The sequence below is a fragment of the Amblyomma americanum genome, chromosome 6 (genome assembly GCF_052857255.1).
Source record: "Amblyomma americanum isolate KBUSLIRL-KWMA chromosome 6, ASM5285725v1, whole genome shotgun sequence".
In the NCBI taxonomy this organism is placed as follows: Eukaryota; Metazoa; Arthropoda; class Arachnida; order Ixodida; family Ixodidae; genus Amblyomma; species Amblyomma americanum.
In genome coordinates, this window is record NC_135502.1 from 76,367,801 (window position 1) to 76,383,848 (window position 16,048).

Genomic DNA, 16,048 nt, shown 5'->3' on the forward strand with positions numbered 1-16,048 from the left:
GACTGAGGGGTAGGAAGAGTTCCAGACCCGAACTCTTCCTACCCCTCAGCGTCTCTCCTACTTCCGCCATGTTTCCCCAGAGTGCACTCTCTGCGGAGCTCCTCACGCCACCCTGGACCACATCCTCTTCGGCTGCCCTGCCGATCCTCCCCCGCAGGGACAGCCCGCCATCGGTACATGGGAGGAATGGGAGGCCCTCCTTGCGTCGCAGGACCCGGACACGCAACTTCGCTGTGTGAACCGGGGTGCCAGTGCCATGGCCCTACGTGGCCTGGACACATGCGCGTAATGTGAGGGCTGTGCGGTGGCCCTGATACCTTGCACGGTCCAAACTCGCTTGCTTAATAAAGTTTTCCATCCATCCATTGGGGGAGAAGAAATAGCGCAGTATCTGTCTCGCATCTCGGCGGACACCTGAACCGCACCGTAAGGGAAGGGATAAAGGACGGAGTGAAGAGAGAAAGGAAGGAAGAGGGGCCGTAGTGGAGGGCTCCGGAATAATTTCGACCACCTGGGGATCTTTAACGTGCACTGACATCGCACAGCACACGGGCGCCTTTGCCTTTCGCCGCCATCGAAACGCGGCCGCCGCGGTCGGGTTCGAACCCGGGTACTCCGGATCAGTAGCCGAGCGCCCTAACCACCGAGCCACCGCGGAGGGTGCATATGGGTGGTGGAAAGATAGATTTGGGGCTTAAGTGGTTGGTCTTCCCTATTCCAGGATCCCGTTGGCCTCCGCCGCTGCCTTGGGCCATCGTCACCAGCATAAGCTGTGTTCTCCGGTTGGAGTCCAGAGGGCCTCCCACTGCTCTAAACTAGGGCTAGTTATCTTGGGTAGTAAAGGGCTTCTTTCACAACCTCCCCGTAAGATTTTGGAGGACACCGGAATAATTTCGACCATCTGCAGGGGTTCTTTAACGTGCACTGACATCGCACAGCACAGGGGCGCCTTTTGCGTCTCGCCTCCATCGAAACGCGGCCGCCGCGGTCGGGTTCAAACCCGGGTACTCCTGATCAGTAGACGAGCGCCTTCTACTGATCCGGGGTACCCGGATTCGAACCCGACCGCGGCGGCCACGGTGCGATGGAGGCGAAAAGCAAAAGGCGCCCTTGTGCTGTGCGATGTCAGTGCACGTTATAAAGATCACCTGCAGATGGTCAGAATTATTCCGGTGCGCTCCACTACGGCACCTCTTTCTTCCTTTCTTCTTTCGCTCCCTCCTTTATCCCTTCCCTTACGGAGCCGGCCGCTGCGGCCGGGATCTAACCCGCGACCTGCAGGATCCGCCGCCGAACGCCAAAACCACTGAGCCACCGCGACGGGCGTTTCTAAGTAACGGGGTCTCATACACATGAAATAGTGATAAAAATGTAAGTGTTGACTTTTGATTTTGGCTGGATAGTACAGGTCAATGCGACCTGGAATAGTCAGCATGCATTAAAAAAAATTCTTACAGTGACTAATTTCCCATATGTATGAAGCGGATTTGCTCGTCAAGGTAAGTTCCTTGCTAAAAGACTGCATTATCTGGAGGAATATCGTTGTCGTCTCTTACACGGACGCAAACACGACCTCCAGGGCACCGTGTAGTACCCCGCCCAGATCCTCGCGTCCGCCGGCTGTGTGTCGTACGAGCGGAAGGCAGCGCGGAAACGGGCGGCGTCGATAAACGGCCCCCGCTCTCTCCGATCTTCCAGAACGCGCAAGTGCGTCGCGGACGGTGGCAGGTTGCGCAGGTCGAGGTGAGTACTCCACATATGCATCAATGTGTCTGTGTTGTTCATTTTATCGGCTACATTAATTAACCCTGTACGGGGGTCGAAAGGTCCTTGCCATTCAAGCGAAGCTCTCTTGGAGGCATTAAAATGCGTTACGGGCCTGAGCGGCATATCGTTCACAGTGACATCTCTGCAATTCATACTGCTATAAACAATTTGTTGCTCCTTACATTCCATATTGTCATATCAAGGCCATCGTCTTCCCCATATGAGGGAAACAAGCACTGAAAGAACAAAGGAGAAAAGGGGCACAGTACAAAAGTATAGTTATTAAAAATTGACCTATAGTTACTTATTTTTCAAACGACCTGTCGCATCAGCTTGTCCTTCATGCGTACCCTTTGAAACTGCGTGTTTGCTTTCATGATGATTAGTACTACGCAGCACGCAATTAGCTCTTGACATTAATCTTTTAGATCTAAGGAGAGCTGAGCGTACATAAAGGCACGCAAAAGCGAAACAGCCAATGAACTCGCGCAGAATCGGCGTAACTTGATGATGTTTGAGCAGGAGTGCACTGCAGTCGAAACATAGCGAGAAGCAAGTTGCCTTGCAAAGTCTGACGACGACTGCGTGCTTATTTCGAGAATTTTATATGCGCGGATGTCTATAAAAGGATTTTGTCTCAGGATGCAGAACACATGAACAACAGTTATTCCTGATGACTTTGGCCATCCCCATTTTAGTTCGAACCTGCAACAAGTAGCTGCTTATTAAGTCGAATTAACGAAAGTCTAAAACCGGCTTCATAGACGTTTGCACAATCTGTTTTGGTATACTGCTTAGATGCGATGAGAAGCAATACTCTGCCATAGCAACTTGACACCTCCAAAGCATTAATTGATGGTTATGGTAGCAGCGACCCTATCTGAAAATGAGTCAACGGTATTTCCACGACGTTCTGTCATGTTTTCCTTCTTAGTGCCTCTTATTTATCATTGCCGTGGCACGCGTCCTCATAATTTTCTGTTCGCCAACAGGGAAGCGAGTAATCTTTCGTTCGCTCACATCTCATGCGATCAGTTTGACCTCAAAGAGTCGCGAACGTTCGTGAGTGATTAATGATGCTCAGGTGCGCTCCCCAAGATATACGTGAGTTATATGTGAAATTATGAATAACATTTAAATAAGCGGGCCTGACAGTGCCGAGAATTTCGATTCTTGCAGCTGCCGAATGTACATGTTTTTACAATAAAGTTACAGTTTACAATAAACGTCTTACTTTCGAGATCAAGTCTGCTTGTCTGACGGCATCGCGTGCGTCACCACCAGGTGCCAGCAAATACATTGTACGAAATGCAGTTTTAATGTCGTCCATGATGCCGTAAACGTGATCTGTGTGGCGCATTTTTTTCTCGTTTATGAGTTTTATATTGCAGTGCTGAGAGTTACATTTGAACTGTTTACACTGTAGTAGAAAAACTAGCCACCATGAATACGCAATGCCTTATGCGCTCGACCCTACCAGAAGCTTGGAAGAACACAAACATAATCTTAATTCATAAGAAAGGAGACGCCAACGACTTGAAAAATTGCAGACCGATCAGCTTACTGTCTGTTGCCCACAAGGTATTTACTAAGGTAATCGTTAATAGAGTCAGGGCAACGTTAGACTTTAATCAACCAAATGATCAGGCAGGCTTTCGCAAAGAATATTCCACAATATATCATATACATACTATCAATCAGGTGATAGAGAAATGCGCAGAATATAACCAGCCCCTATATATAGCCTTCGTTGATTACGAGAAAGCTTTTGACTCAATGAAAACCTCAGCAGTCATACAAGCATTGCGGAATCAGGGGGTAGAAGAGCCTTATGTCAAAATACTGGAAGAGGTCTATAGCAACTGCACAGCTACCATAGTCCTCCATAAAGTCAGCAATAAAATTCCAATAAGGAAGGGCGTCAGGCAAGGAGACACGATCTCGCCAATGCTTTTCACCGCCTGTTTACAGGAGGTATTCTAAGACCTGAATTGGGAACAGTTGGGGATAGGAGTTAATGGAGAATACCTAAATAATTTGCGATTCGCTGATGGCATTGCCTTGATGAGTCACTCAGGAGATGAACTGCAAATAATAATCAATAATTTAGACAGACAGAGCAGAACGGTGGGTCTTAAAATTAACATGCAGAAAACCAAAGTAATGTTCAACAGTCTAGCAAGGGAACTGCCGTTCACAATTGACAGCGAGGTGCTGGAAGTGGTAAAGTACTTAGGGCAGGTAGTGACAGCTGATCCGGATCATGAAAGGGAAATAACTAACTAGAAGGATAAGAATGAGGTGGAGCGGATATGGCAGGTTCTCTCAGGTCATCAATAGCAGGTTACTAATATCTCTCAAGAGAAAAGTGTGCACAGCTGTATCTTATCGTAGCTTTATCGGGGCAGAAACATGGAGGCTAACGACAAGGGTTCAGTTTAAGTTAAGGTCAACGCAGCGAGCCATGGAAAGAAAGAGGATAGGTGTGACGTTAAGAGACCGGAATAGGGCGGAGTGGGTGAGGGAACAAACTTGGGTTAATAACATATTAGTCGAAATCAAGAGGAAGAAATGGGCTTGGGCAGTGCATACTTGTATAATGCGAAGTCAAGATAACCGCTGGTCCACAAGGGTAACGGAGTGGATTCCAAGAGAAGGCAAGCTTAGCAGGGAGCGGCAGAAGGTTAGGTGGGCGGATGGGATTAGGAAGTTTGTAGGGATAAGGTGGGCGCAGCTGGCAAAGGACAGGGATAGTTGAAGAGACATGGGAGAGGCCTTTGCCCTGCAGTGGGTGTAGTCAGGCTGATGATGATTATGACATTAAATGCAACACGAAACAGGTTTAGCAAAACAGGAGCCGGTTTAAATCATGTAGATTAAAGAGCTGTTCACGATATAGCTATCTCTTCTTCATTTGTCTGCCTTAAAGAAGCATGAAAAGACGACCGCAGCGCGCAAGACGATCTGGTTCTATCAGGCTATCTCCTCCTTCTTGGCGCGATCTCACTCGTCTGAAATGTAAAACTGAAATGAAAACAGAAGGAATATACAGACAAGATGCTTATGAAAGAACGCTTATCCTAGCGGCCATCTTGCGTCCTTGACAGCGACACCCTCTTAGCATGTGACGCGCTGAAATAAGAGCTCTTCCTCTTGTTCGACTCTTTCTTTATTTCGTTTGCTTCATTTTTTTTAACTCCTTCGACTCAGTTGTCTTCATTTCACATCTGGTTTTTACGCCAGAAATCTGGAAGCACTCACAGATAAGGAAATTCGCGAGAAAATGAAGGGGTCCTCCCAACGTTTCGTAACGTTCGAGTGAAGCCACGAGTCCTTCGAGTGGGCTAATTCGAAGCGTTATATATGAACGTCATCTTGCGTGCAAGCTCCCTCCTCTTCGCAGATAACGCTTTTCGGAATCGCGAGTACTTTGTGCATTGAAAATATAAGGGTAAAAGCAGCTTATTTTCGCTCAAAGGTTGTCGCGAACTCGTGACTTTGGTTCTTGCATGAAGAACAGTAGACCAACAGTCGAGGATTCTTAGCCATTAAGTACCAACACCTGTAGATGGTTTTGTTAGACGACAAGAATTTCTCAAAAGAGACCAACGCGAGTCATTTTTCTGTGTATTACAGAAAAAGGGAAATCCTTGGCGATCATATGACAGGTTGCGACAAATCTGCGTTGTTTGTTTTACATTTAGATTTTACGCCTTCGCTTTCACAGTGGTCGCCTTCCCTTTGCGTCTTAGATTTAGCCACTTCGAATTTCGCTTAGAATTCGATTTCGCCGTCGCTTTTTCGTTCCGCTGTCGCGTTGGTTTCTGGTAGGTGGAGGCTTCGGGAGGGTGCAGAGGGGTGGATTGGATGAATGTTGGTTGGAGGTTTCAGCAACAAAGACAGCAGCACTTTCGCAGACTGAAGGCTATATTGCTAGCGCTGTAGAAAAGGAACGCGACTTTAGAGGAGCGAATTCGGGCGGTATAGTGTCAGCGAAACATTTACACATTGCATCGGCTTCCCAGTCAAGACGCTGTAAGCTAGACCATGCAGTCGCTGTGTTCTCGAATGCTATGGTTTGGTTTCCTTGCCACACCGGACCTGACTCAATGCGTGACGATCGATCTGTGGTGCGCGCTGCTGCAAACAATGTACCAACGAAGGCTTCAGCTTCTCGCTGCTTTCGCATACTCGAACAATATTGGCAGGGGCCTGTGAAAACGCTTTCTCAAATCCGGGTGTCACGCCATGGTGGTTGCCCTGCGGAAAACACGGCATTCACAAAAGGTGAGGCACAGTGGGCGGACGTAGAGGATTACCGCTCACGATGGGTCTCAAACATGCAAGCTATAGTCTGGAGCTGTAAGCCGCCTGAAAGCCCTGACGATGCGAGCAGCTGCTTTTCTACCCTATCTCCGCATGGCACCGAAAAATGTGAGGAGACGAACTGACTGAGAATATAAAAAAGGGAAAAAAAAGGAAAAGGTTCCGGGGAAACTTGGTTTTTATGACGTGTAGGTTTAACAGCGCACGAGCTTAAAATAAGAGCACAAATCTTCAGGGCTCTTGTTAAGGTGTTAGCATTAGAAGGGTCTGTGCAAATCGGAAATGGCGACCGCCGTCTGTCAGCAGCCAGTGGAAAGCAGGTTAAAACGTGCCCACCGTGGCAGGTAGTAGTATGCCACATCGGATATAACGCCCTTTCGGATATACCGAACCTAAGTATGTCGCCTTCGACATAACTATAACTTTAGTGTGTCAATCTCGGATATAATGAACGCTTGACTGCTAACGCATTCAAACAACCCACCGTGGATCGCCTTTTTTTTTTTAATCCGCCTTTCATTATCGACTAACATACCCAAAAATTCTGTCCAAAAGCATTTTTGAGCGTGAAACGATTTATGAGCGCAATTTTTTTTCATATAATGTAAGATTTTCACTATAATAATCAATATATCCGCAGACCCTACGAAAGCAGTCTTGCAGTTTTTTGTTGCTATTAACGTTTTTGCTGTCATCAAAACCGTCCCCCATTGGTTTTCGCTGCTCGATGCGATCGACAGAAACGCGATAAAAGAAAGATTTTGTTACACATCAGAAGAATGAACTATTACCTTCAATATTTCTATAACATTATCTTACAATTTTTCAGTACTCAAAATTTTTGTCCGAGAATGTTGGACATGACGAAAAGCAGTCAACCTTTAACGGCTCCCAGCTATTACTGCTAATGTAATCTGTTTTTATAACGAAACGAACATCTGTCTCCTTTTTCGCCTTCACAAATCTGCGGTGCAGTTCAACGGTGAATGACTCCTGTCTGCGATACGATAATGTAGGGGTGAGTCTGTAACGAAGCCGCGGAACAGGAACTGCGGGCATAGACGGAGCAATTAGCGGACAATGTGATAAGAAAAACGGCCGGAATAGTGCTACTTCCATCGCCAGCGCTATCACAAAACATGCGCATAATTATAACCGTAACTGAGCGAGGTCAAAACGAGTAGGCAACAATTATAATGTTGCTGCTTTCCATCATTACCATAAACTTAAAGTTCTGTACACGACGGGTTGTGTAAAGAGAGAATGAGAGACTAAGTTTAGATTCCATGCTTCACGTCAAGGGGATTCTTTTAAATATGCTAGAAAAGAAAACAAAACGTCAACAGCAGACACTGCTCTGCGTATTTGGGAAGTCACATTAGGTAATGACATCTGAGATAGTTTGGTTTTCAACGTTTGTGCTTTCCTTCATGCTATGGTTACAGCAAAATTGCCAGTGCATGACAGCTGTGATTTTATTTATCAAAACGACGTAAAATCATAAGAAATTTGCTTGTTCCTAGCGTATCACGACTTTATTATTCTCAGAGCAACTTCAATATTTCATGTTTAAAAAACAAAAGCCCGCCTCCTTCTTGGTTTACAGATATTACTTCTGTGTTTCCCTTAATCTACACAATGACTGAAATCTAAATTCATCCAGAGAGTAAAACCAAGTTAGTCCCTTTGGTTACTTAGTATCTAATGAATGCGCGCATAGTGGTCGAGAAGACTCATGCTTCCGGTCCCTTACCTCACGCACAGACGAGTCAGTGCGCAACTATGTCAGCGACTATACGCAGCCTTGTACGACCGCGAATGAAGACGAACCTTGCTTGTTCTCCGAAATACAAACATGCGAAGCGGTCGTCGTCCCTATTTACATGAGCATGACACACATTTTAGCATCCCGCCATGTTCTCGCACGGTTTTCAGGGGCCTCTCCCTAAGACGGTGTATACGCCGCACGTGAAAAGGTGTACAGCACAGAAGAGATGCGCCCTTGGCCGAGCTGAGTCTACCTGTCAGCAGTACAGGTAGATAGATGAAACGAAAAAGCTTCATACATTGTGGTGAGAAAGGCAATGATCGGTACGCATACACACGCGGATAAACACGATATAAATGTCGATGCTTACAGCAGCTTCTGGCCGTTTATTAGCTCTGTGTATTTCGTGACGTAGCGGTATAAACGACGGCGACGTATCTCGAGTCACTGCTTTGTTATATGATTGCTGATGAACTAGCTTCGCCATAGTTGTTCACTTTGACACGTATGCAAAGCACTGAAGTAAATATAAATGTTAAGAACCGTTTTAACGCGGGAGCTTTAGTAGCCTCATGTCGGAAAAAAAAAATTGGCTAGCGTCGGCCTTGGAGACCGTTTGAAGCCTCGTACTCGGAGCGGCTGGTTATCATCATCGAAACGTTTATTTCCACCGAAATGAAACTCCTTTTTGGACCCCCCGGCACGCAGGCCTAAGGGAGCCCTACTTAGGAGCCTCGCAAACTAAGGTCTGGTGAAGACACATTGTCGCTTCACGGCCTCAGCCGCCAGGCGGATGGCTTGTCGCTGCTTAGCGGGGTCCTCGCTCCGCAGCAAGGTCTCCCAGGCTTCTCTATCTTCTATCTTTTGCTCGGCGCCCGGGCTTCCAGCACATTCCCATATGACATGGTCGAGAGTGCCCCTCTCCCCGCACGTTATACAATATTGGTCTTTCTCCTTTTTGGAGATTGTGATGTATACCCAGAAGGGGCTTATATGATTCCCCCCTTGCAATCTTCTCCACGCAATTGCCTCCTCTGGTTACTGACGTGACTTTGTGACGTTATCACAACCTGCCCACCGGATAGTGAGCAAACTGACCACCGTGACAGGTGGCAGTTTAGTCAATGATTGTCCGCGAGAGGTCGCTCGGGAAGAGCAATCGCAGGGAATTGGAGCATCGCTTCGCTGTCTCATTGCCCATGGAGTGGTATGAGGACTTCCGGTGAGCTATGAATGTAAATATAGAAAGTGACCAGTTTCCCATATATGGGCATTAAATCATTAGCGCTATCGCGTCATACACTGAAGGCGGAGTTTACGTGTCCCCTCCAGTTTTACCTCTCGGGCGAATGCCTACCTAGACGGTCGCAGTTTTCAGGCACAAGTTGTTTCTGGAGAACTATTAAGCATTGTTGCAGTGGCCTGAGCCCCGTCGATGTCTTTGACACAAGCCGCAAAAATGAAGAGCAGAGAAGAAAAAAAAAACGTTATGAGGCATCTACGCCATTGCGTAAGCTGTGTGACCGCAACTGTTGAGAAGTCGTTGCTCACTCGTCGCAGAAATGATCGCGAAGAGAGAGTGGTGTTGGACTTAATGAGCATGCTAATGATACCTGATTTAATATCTGCTGCTGGTCCTTGGACCCAAGGTGTTAAACTTATTTTTGGAATATGGCGGAGTGCTACACGCACTCTGGCAAGGGCCGGCCCGGTATTGCACTGCCTCCGGGATCGGCCCGGGGCCTATGGGCCTATTAGCGCGCGGCGCCTTTCCTTTCTATCTTTCCTCTCCTATCCTTTCACTCTCCTATTATCGGCACGCGGCAGCGAACGTGGCTGGGCTTGAGCCAGTAGGCAGGCCCGTGCACTTTCCTTTCTATTTTTCTGGCAGCAGCAGTACAGTGCAGTACACCATGCTAATGAGGATATCCTAACATTAATCTTGCGGAACGAGCGGCGCGTGTGGTGCAACTTTTTTGCATGGCAATCGGTGCGTCGCTCAAGTTAATTGCAATTAGAATTGTTATTTTACTGTTCCTGTATACGAGGTGTGCCTGTCAAGTAATAGACTACATTTTTATCTCTTAGACCAAGCGTAAAAAACCTGAGCGCGAATTTTTTAGAGCGATGAGCTTGAACATGCGTGCACTTGCATGACAGACTGCACCATCCTCGGGCATTCACTTGACTCTCAGTACTGTCAGTCCGAAGTAGTTGTGCTGCCTATCGTGCGCAGGCAAGGGGCTGAGTTTAAATGCCGAGTAAAGTGTTAATTTGAAATATTATTGAGACAAGAAAATGCCAGACAGATTTTTCGAAAACATCGCTGGCTCAGCGACCGAATGAGAGATGAAGATTTCAACGTTGACAAAAACGCCGTGTGGAAAATTTTGCGTGAAGATTTAAACAGGAAGAATGCTTATGGCATGATGGTCCCTAGAGTTCTTACATCAGAGCGGAAAGAGTTCATCAGGGAAATTTGCATTGACATTCTGGAGCAACAGAAATGAACCCAAACCTCTTTTTTTTCCTAGTGAGAAACGACAGTCCATGCACTGGAAAGCACCATCGCCACCAAGAGGGAAGAAAGGACGACAAACAATCAAGTACAAATTCAAAGCCATGCGGATAGTTTTTTTCGACATCTGGGGCGAATTATTGCAGGAATGGGTTCCAAAAGACAAAACTGTGAACCAGGATTATCATAAGAAAGTTCCAAAGCAGAGAGAAACAGTGAGAAAGAAATGACCAAATGATTGTGAAGAAATGATTTCAGTCTTCATTAAGACAACGGGGGCCTGCTCACACAGCCATTTCTGTCAAGCAGTTTATGGCCGACAGCCGCATAGCTACAAATGAACATCCCCCATATTCGCCGGGTTTGGTAATACGCGTCATTTTACTTTTCGTAAAGAGAAATCAATGCCTAAAAGGACCGCCTTCTCAGAGGACCATCAATGCAGAGGAAAAAGGCAGATGTGTAGAAGCGGCTGACAGAAACAGACCTGCTCCGCGCCTTCGACCGGTGTAAAATGAGACTGCATCTGTGCTTAAGTGCGAGGGCAGTGTATTGAAGGGGACGAGCACTTGATTTATGATACATAAAATTGCAGCAGAGTTATTTTCGTTTTCCTTATTTAATAGACAGATCTCGTATACCTCGATAACCTTTCGGCGACACTGACCCTTCTTCGCTAATAAGCTGTATGCGCTTTTCATCCTGTCTCTGCCGTCGCTACGCCTCACGAGAAACGGCGACGATCGGGCTCCTCCGATGGACTTCCAAAATTGTCAGGCTCCACTGTGACCGCGGACTCCACGGATTGTGGCGGCAGCACAGGCTAACCTGATTTCAAGGCTGTCGTGATCGTTTCGGTGGAAAAGGGCGAATAATTTTTTTTTTTCAAATGATAATCTATGAGCTGCCGATTAAAAATGAAGATACGAAATGAATGGACCAAGCATCTATGCAAGCTTTTGCATTTTCTCCAGCCTTCATGCAAAAATAAACTGCGTTAAAGCACTTTAGTCCGAGTAGACAAAGCCCAAACTGAGAGCTCCGAAATCGCGTCAGGCTGTGACCACTCAAAGCTATATCGCTTTACCGTGACCGGCGAGGCTGGAGAGGAGGAGCACGTTGTGGAAAGAAAAACGAGAAAGGAAAACAGGTTCCCTAGCACCAAACTTCACTGCATGTTACAAGAAACGCCGTAGTGCTGAAATAAGAGCAGTATGCGAATAACCTCGTTGCGAATGCTACGCAGGGTGCACGTGAAGTGTGGTGCACGTAAAACTATCACGCTGTAAATGCATATTATGAGGTTATCACAAATATGAAATAAAGCCATCAAGCAGGTAGTACCGGGTTTTGTTAATTCTGTTTACGCACTTTGTCTAATTTTCATAATGCAATTTCGGTTTTCATGTTTAAAAGTACTCTCTCAATTAGCAGCTTGAATGGCCGAAAAAAAGACGGAAAGAAAGGTGCTAACTTGCGCACCTATCAGCTCGCCACATACGATCTAGCTAACCCGAGTTCGCCACACACAAAAATGGGACAAAATCTTTGAAGCGTTCTGTGAGAACGAACGGAAATATCGTAGCGATTTTTTCTGTAGCAATGCACTGGTGCTGTCGTCGCAACTATATCCAGCTCACGAAGATTGTATGTCACGCGGTCTGGAAATTGCTCAGGGCCTGTGGAGGAACAGGATGATTTTGACGACACACTCTTCTACGGGGTATTTAGAAGACTCCATCCATCCATTACAAGATTTTCTGAGAGCGTCAGACTACATATTATGGCATTGGATTAGATACCTAGCATCAAATACCCAAGAACTTTAACGTCACCGCTTGAATCCCGTACTGTCACTGGTCAGTTTTGTTGTGCAGGATGTATGTCTGGTAGCACAGAGAAAGTAATCGATGCAAGAGGTTCTAGGCTCGAATCTTACTACCGCATCTAGTTTCTGCAATCGTCCCTGGTTCATAGTTCGGGTTTAGCATTAGAGAAGTACGTTAAAAGCATGTAACTGAGCCTATCAAGCCGACCCCCTTGTTTTACAAGCCACTTAAACAATATTCGCGAGAACCTAATCTTTGCAAGGGCGGAATAAAAATGGACGGAAGGTTGTATGTGAATCCGTCACCGTATGTTTTGTAGCGATAGCTACGTACATTACGGTTGCATTTCGAGCCTACAGCGTGGCTGCACCGCCACGCTGTCACGTGGTTGGTCACGTGGTGTGGAGCAGCTGCCGGCGGCGCGGCACCGTGGCTGATCACGTGGTTCGTCACGTGACCAACCACGTGGTGCGGAGCAGCTGCGCCGGCGAAACCGCACTGTCACAGCTGTGCGCATGCGCCGTGTCAAGTGGGACGAAGTTGAAGAAGGAACGCCCAGCGAGGTGGAGAGGCGAAAGACTGACTTTTTGCAATTCAACTAAGCAAGTTCCACTCGGCCAGCTGTAGCTATCGCGTCACTCCAGGTTTAACCAGAGCTAAACCACCGCCAATTTTTTACAACTGGCTCGTTTGAGCGAAACTGAATAAGGTGGGGACACTGACACAACAGGAATATGGAAACGGTACCTGCATCAAGTTTTCCTGTATCTTTCATGTAATCTTACTCGCTTTACCCAGGTCCCGTCCCTTAATAAAAGAGAAAGAACCGTATCCGCCATGTAATGCGCTGCCTTTACTGCTAAAACACTGCATTTGCTTTCTCGAAAAGCATTGCATCATGGCTGGCAGAGTTGTACAATATTGTTATTTAGGAGAAACCTTAGAAGAGCAATAAACGTGATTCAGTTTTTGTGGAAACTCTACTCCTCAAACTGCGTGAGGCATCCTTTAGCTTGTCATCTGCATTTATAACAATGTCATAAACTATATATGCTTAGCTAGAGCAGAAACAAAAAGTTGACGAAAATAATTCTGGATAAGGAAAAACGGCAGGTGTTTTCCCACTGATTTGGCTGCGGCGCACCTGGTGCATGCCGCATGCGGGATTTCAGTTACTGCCAGCAACGCGACTTTACGGGAGCTCGTGACCATAAGGCCTTTTCTTCTTCATACTTCACAACTCGAAAAGTGAATGACTCAGTTAAATATAACAGGGGGGCCTGTCCCACGGAGTCACCGATGGAAAGCTTGACTGTATAAACAGGCAAGCGAGCCAGCGAGAACTGATTTCGCGGCTACGCACCTTCAGGGACTCTCTATCACGCATGCACACCTACGCATGCACCAAGCTCGAGGGCAGATTCACGAGAAGGCGCGGCGCTGAATAAGAGTCGAGTGCCGATGTTGTTTCCACCTTCCCGTTTTGTCTTTCGCTTACTTTCTGGCATGCGTTCAGAGTGACCTGGCTGCAAGTTCGGGGTCGCGGCTTGCGTGTATTCTTGACGCTTAGTGCGCACCGACCGCTGCTTGTACATGTAAAAGGAACACGACAGGAAAAAGAAAAGAATACAGAAAACGCGAGGCGGAATTATGGCATACTTCCCGCTGCGTATAGGATCGGACGTGTGCCCTTTTTACACGGAGATTCACGGCTCGCATAAAGGAACGTCTTTCGGGACGATATTCGGCAGTTTTGCTTCAATGCGTTGTACGTAGGTAAAAAAAAACAAGAGGTGAGGTTTGGCAGGAGATCAAAGACGAGGTAGACGGAGGGGGAGGGAGTTGGGGCACACCGCACTGAGCTGCAGTGCCGAAACGCAGTTTCGTACGCCGCGAAGCAAAACAACAATGTAGAAGAACGAAGGCTCACATATACACAGTACGCGAGCCGAAAGCCGACACGGCATAGTTTCCTGAACCGGTCTATTAGGCAGCTGTGGGGACCGTGGCGCGAGAGGAAGTACAAATGCGTTTTGCATCCTCGAACGTATAAGATTCGGCGCTACGCAGATGATAATAATAAAAGTAGAAACGAATAGAAAACCCAGGCGGTTCTCGGCGCAGTGCGCACGAAATAGATTCGCGGGCAAGGGGGCCACGGAAACGGGGACAAGGCATTCACGCGCCAAATCAGTGACAAAGAGCCGCCTTGCCTCGTTCGCGCTCGCCAGAAGTCGACGCCACCTCTGGCGAGCCGGCGTCGCTGTTTCTTTGGGGGGGCAATGTAGGCAGTGCATCGCGAGCCGTGCCAGTCTGTAGTCTAGGCGGCGTTGCCCGTACCGGCCATGCGGAAGGGACGCCCCCTTAATTTGCCTGGAATCCTCTCGGAGCGCAATTATACCCCTTCGCGACGGTGGGTCGCACCCGTCCCGAGGAAGCGAGAAGCGATTGTATAGGACCTCTCTCGCAACGAATTGTGCCCTGCGGGCGATCACGATGTCCGGCTCAATTAAGTAGTAGATGTTTGCTTTTTTAGAAGAACTGCATTCCAGTCTTATGAAACTCGTCCCCCCCCCCTCCCCCCATTTTAAAGCATAAATTTTCTAAACAAATAACAGTTAGCCCGTAAATAAGAACAAGACCCGTTTTTTCTCCTCAATTTAAAGCATAAATTTAACAAGTAACAGCTAGCCCGCCAGTAACAACAGGACTCAATTTGAATATAATCGCGAGAGAATAAAATTAATCGCGGTCCTAACTGAATAGAAATTTCATAACAGACCATGACAGCGAAAAAAAAAGTCACTGGGCACGAACCATATCATTAAAAGGTGCGTGATGTATGGAGGCTCTCTGTTACCTATCCGGTACGCTTCTTAGCAAAATGCTCTTCCTGTCCGTCGCCGTATTCAACATAAAAATTGATGTGTGTGCTTGCGGCAGGCGCATTGGAACGTGACCTTGAAGCTGCTCATTTCCATAGAGCAAGCGGTGGCGCGAGCGATGTGCACATGTTCGCAACAGTCCGGAGAACGAGTACTCTGACTCTTCGTGTGAACTGCGCAAAGGTATTATACGTTTCCTATAATTTTTAATCCCTTATCACTGCTTTGTAGGTGCCAAGACTGCATCCTACCGCCTTTTGTAATTAAAGCACTATATCGACCCCGATAATGCTTAGATGGCTCGGATAGTTCGGTGAGCCTATCGCAGGCTTCAACGATGCACTGAATCGTGTGCAGAATTGATGAAGTAGCTGTCGCAAACTATGTCCAGCCCGTTTGAGAGCATCGATGAAAAAACAGCGGTTCTTGTTTTTCTAAAAACTAACGCTATGCAAGTCATGAGACGCACCACAAGTTCACACTTGCGCCGCAAACTATGCCTGTGGAGACACTTTTTTACATGGCGGCTCAGATCTACCGGGAAAATTTGGGCGCGTAGCCCTGAGGCCCGCTCAGCTGGCATACTATATTCAGTGCCTGTGCCCAGTCCTACTGTATGGTCACGCTGCGGGCTGGACAATTTTATTTTTATTTTTTCTCTTGCACCTCTCTTCTCTGTATGGTCACGCGCTCAATGTGAAGTGTCCACACAGTGGCGCTTTGCGAGTCGCAGAATGACGCACTGAAGTGTTCCCGTTATGTGCGATCGATGCTGTACAGACAAGAATAAATGGTATTTACGACTTAACGCCAGAGGCATGCAATTCAGCTGGCTACCCGACTAAGCATCTCTTAAAGGGAGCTCGGCTATTTACTTCGATAGCCGTTAATGTGAGCCCATCCTAAGTCGTCGTGTAACTGACGCCCGTTGTAGTTTTAGTATGGCTTGGCTTGG

The 16,048-nt window shown here is 47.2% G+C and overlaps 1 protein-coding gene across 1 annotated transcript in view; it reads left to right on the plus strand.

Moving 5' to 3' along the window:
• Positions 1-1,689: 1,689 nt before the first annotated feature.
• LOC144093736 (uncharacterized) overlaps positions 1,690-16,048 on the plus strand; it is a 42,982-nt gene continuing 28,623 nt past the window's right edge. Inside the window, exon 1 of the mRNA XM_077627415.1 lies at positions 1,690-1,743. The gene's annotated coding sequence lies outside the window, so the exon portion shown is untranslated. The remainder of the gene's footprint in view (positions 1,744-16,048) is intronic.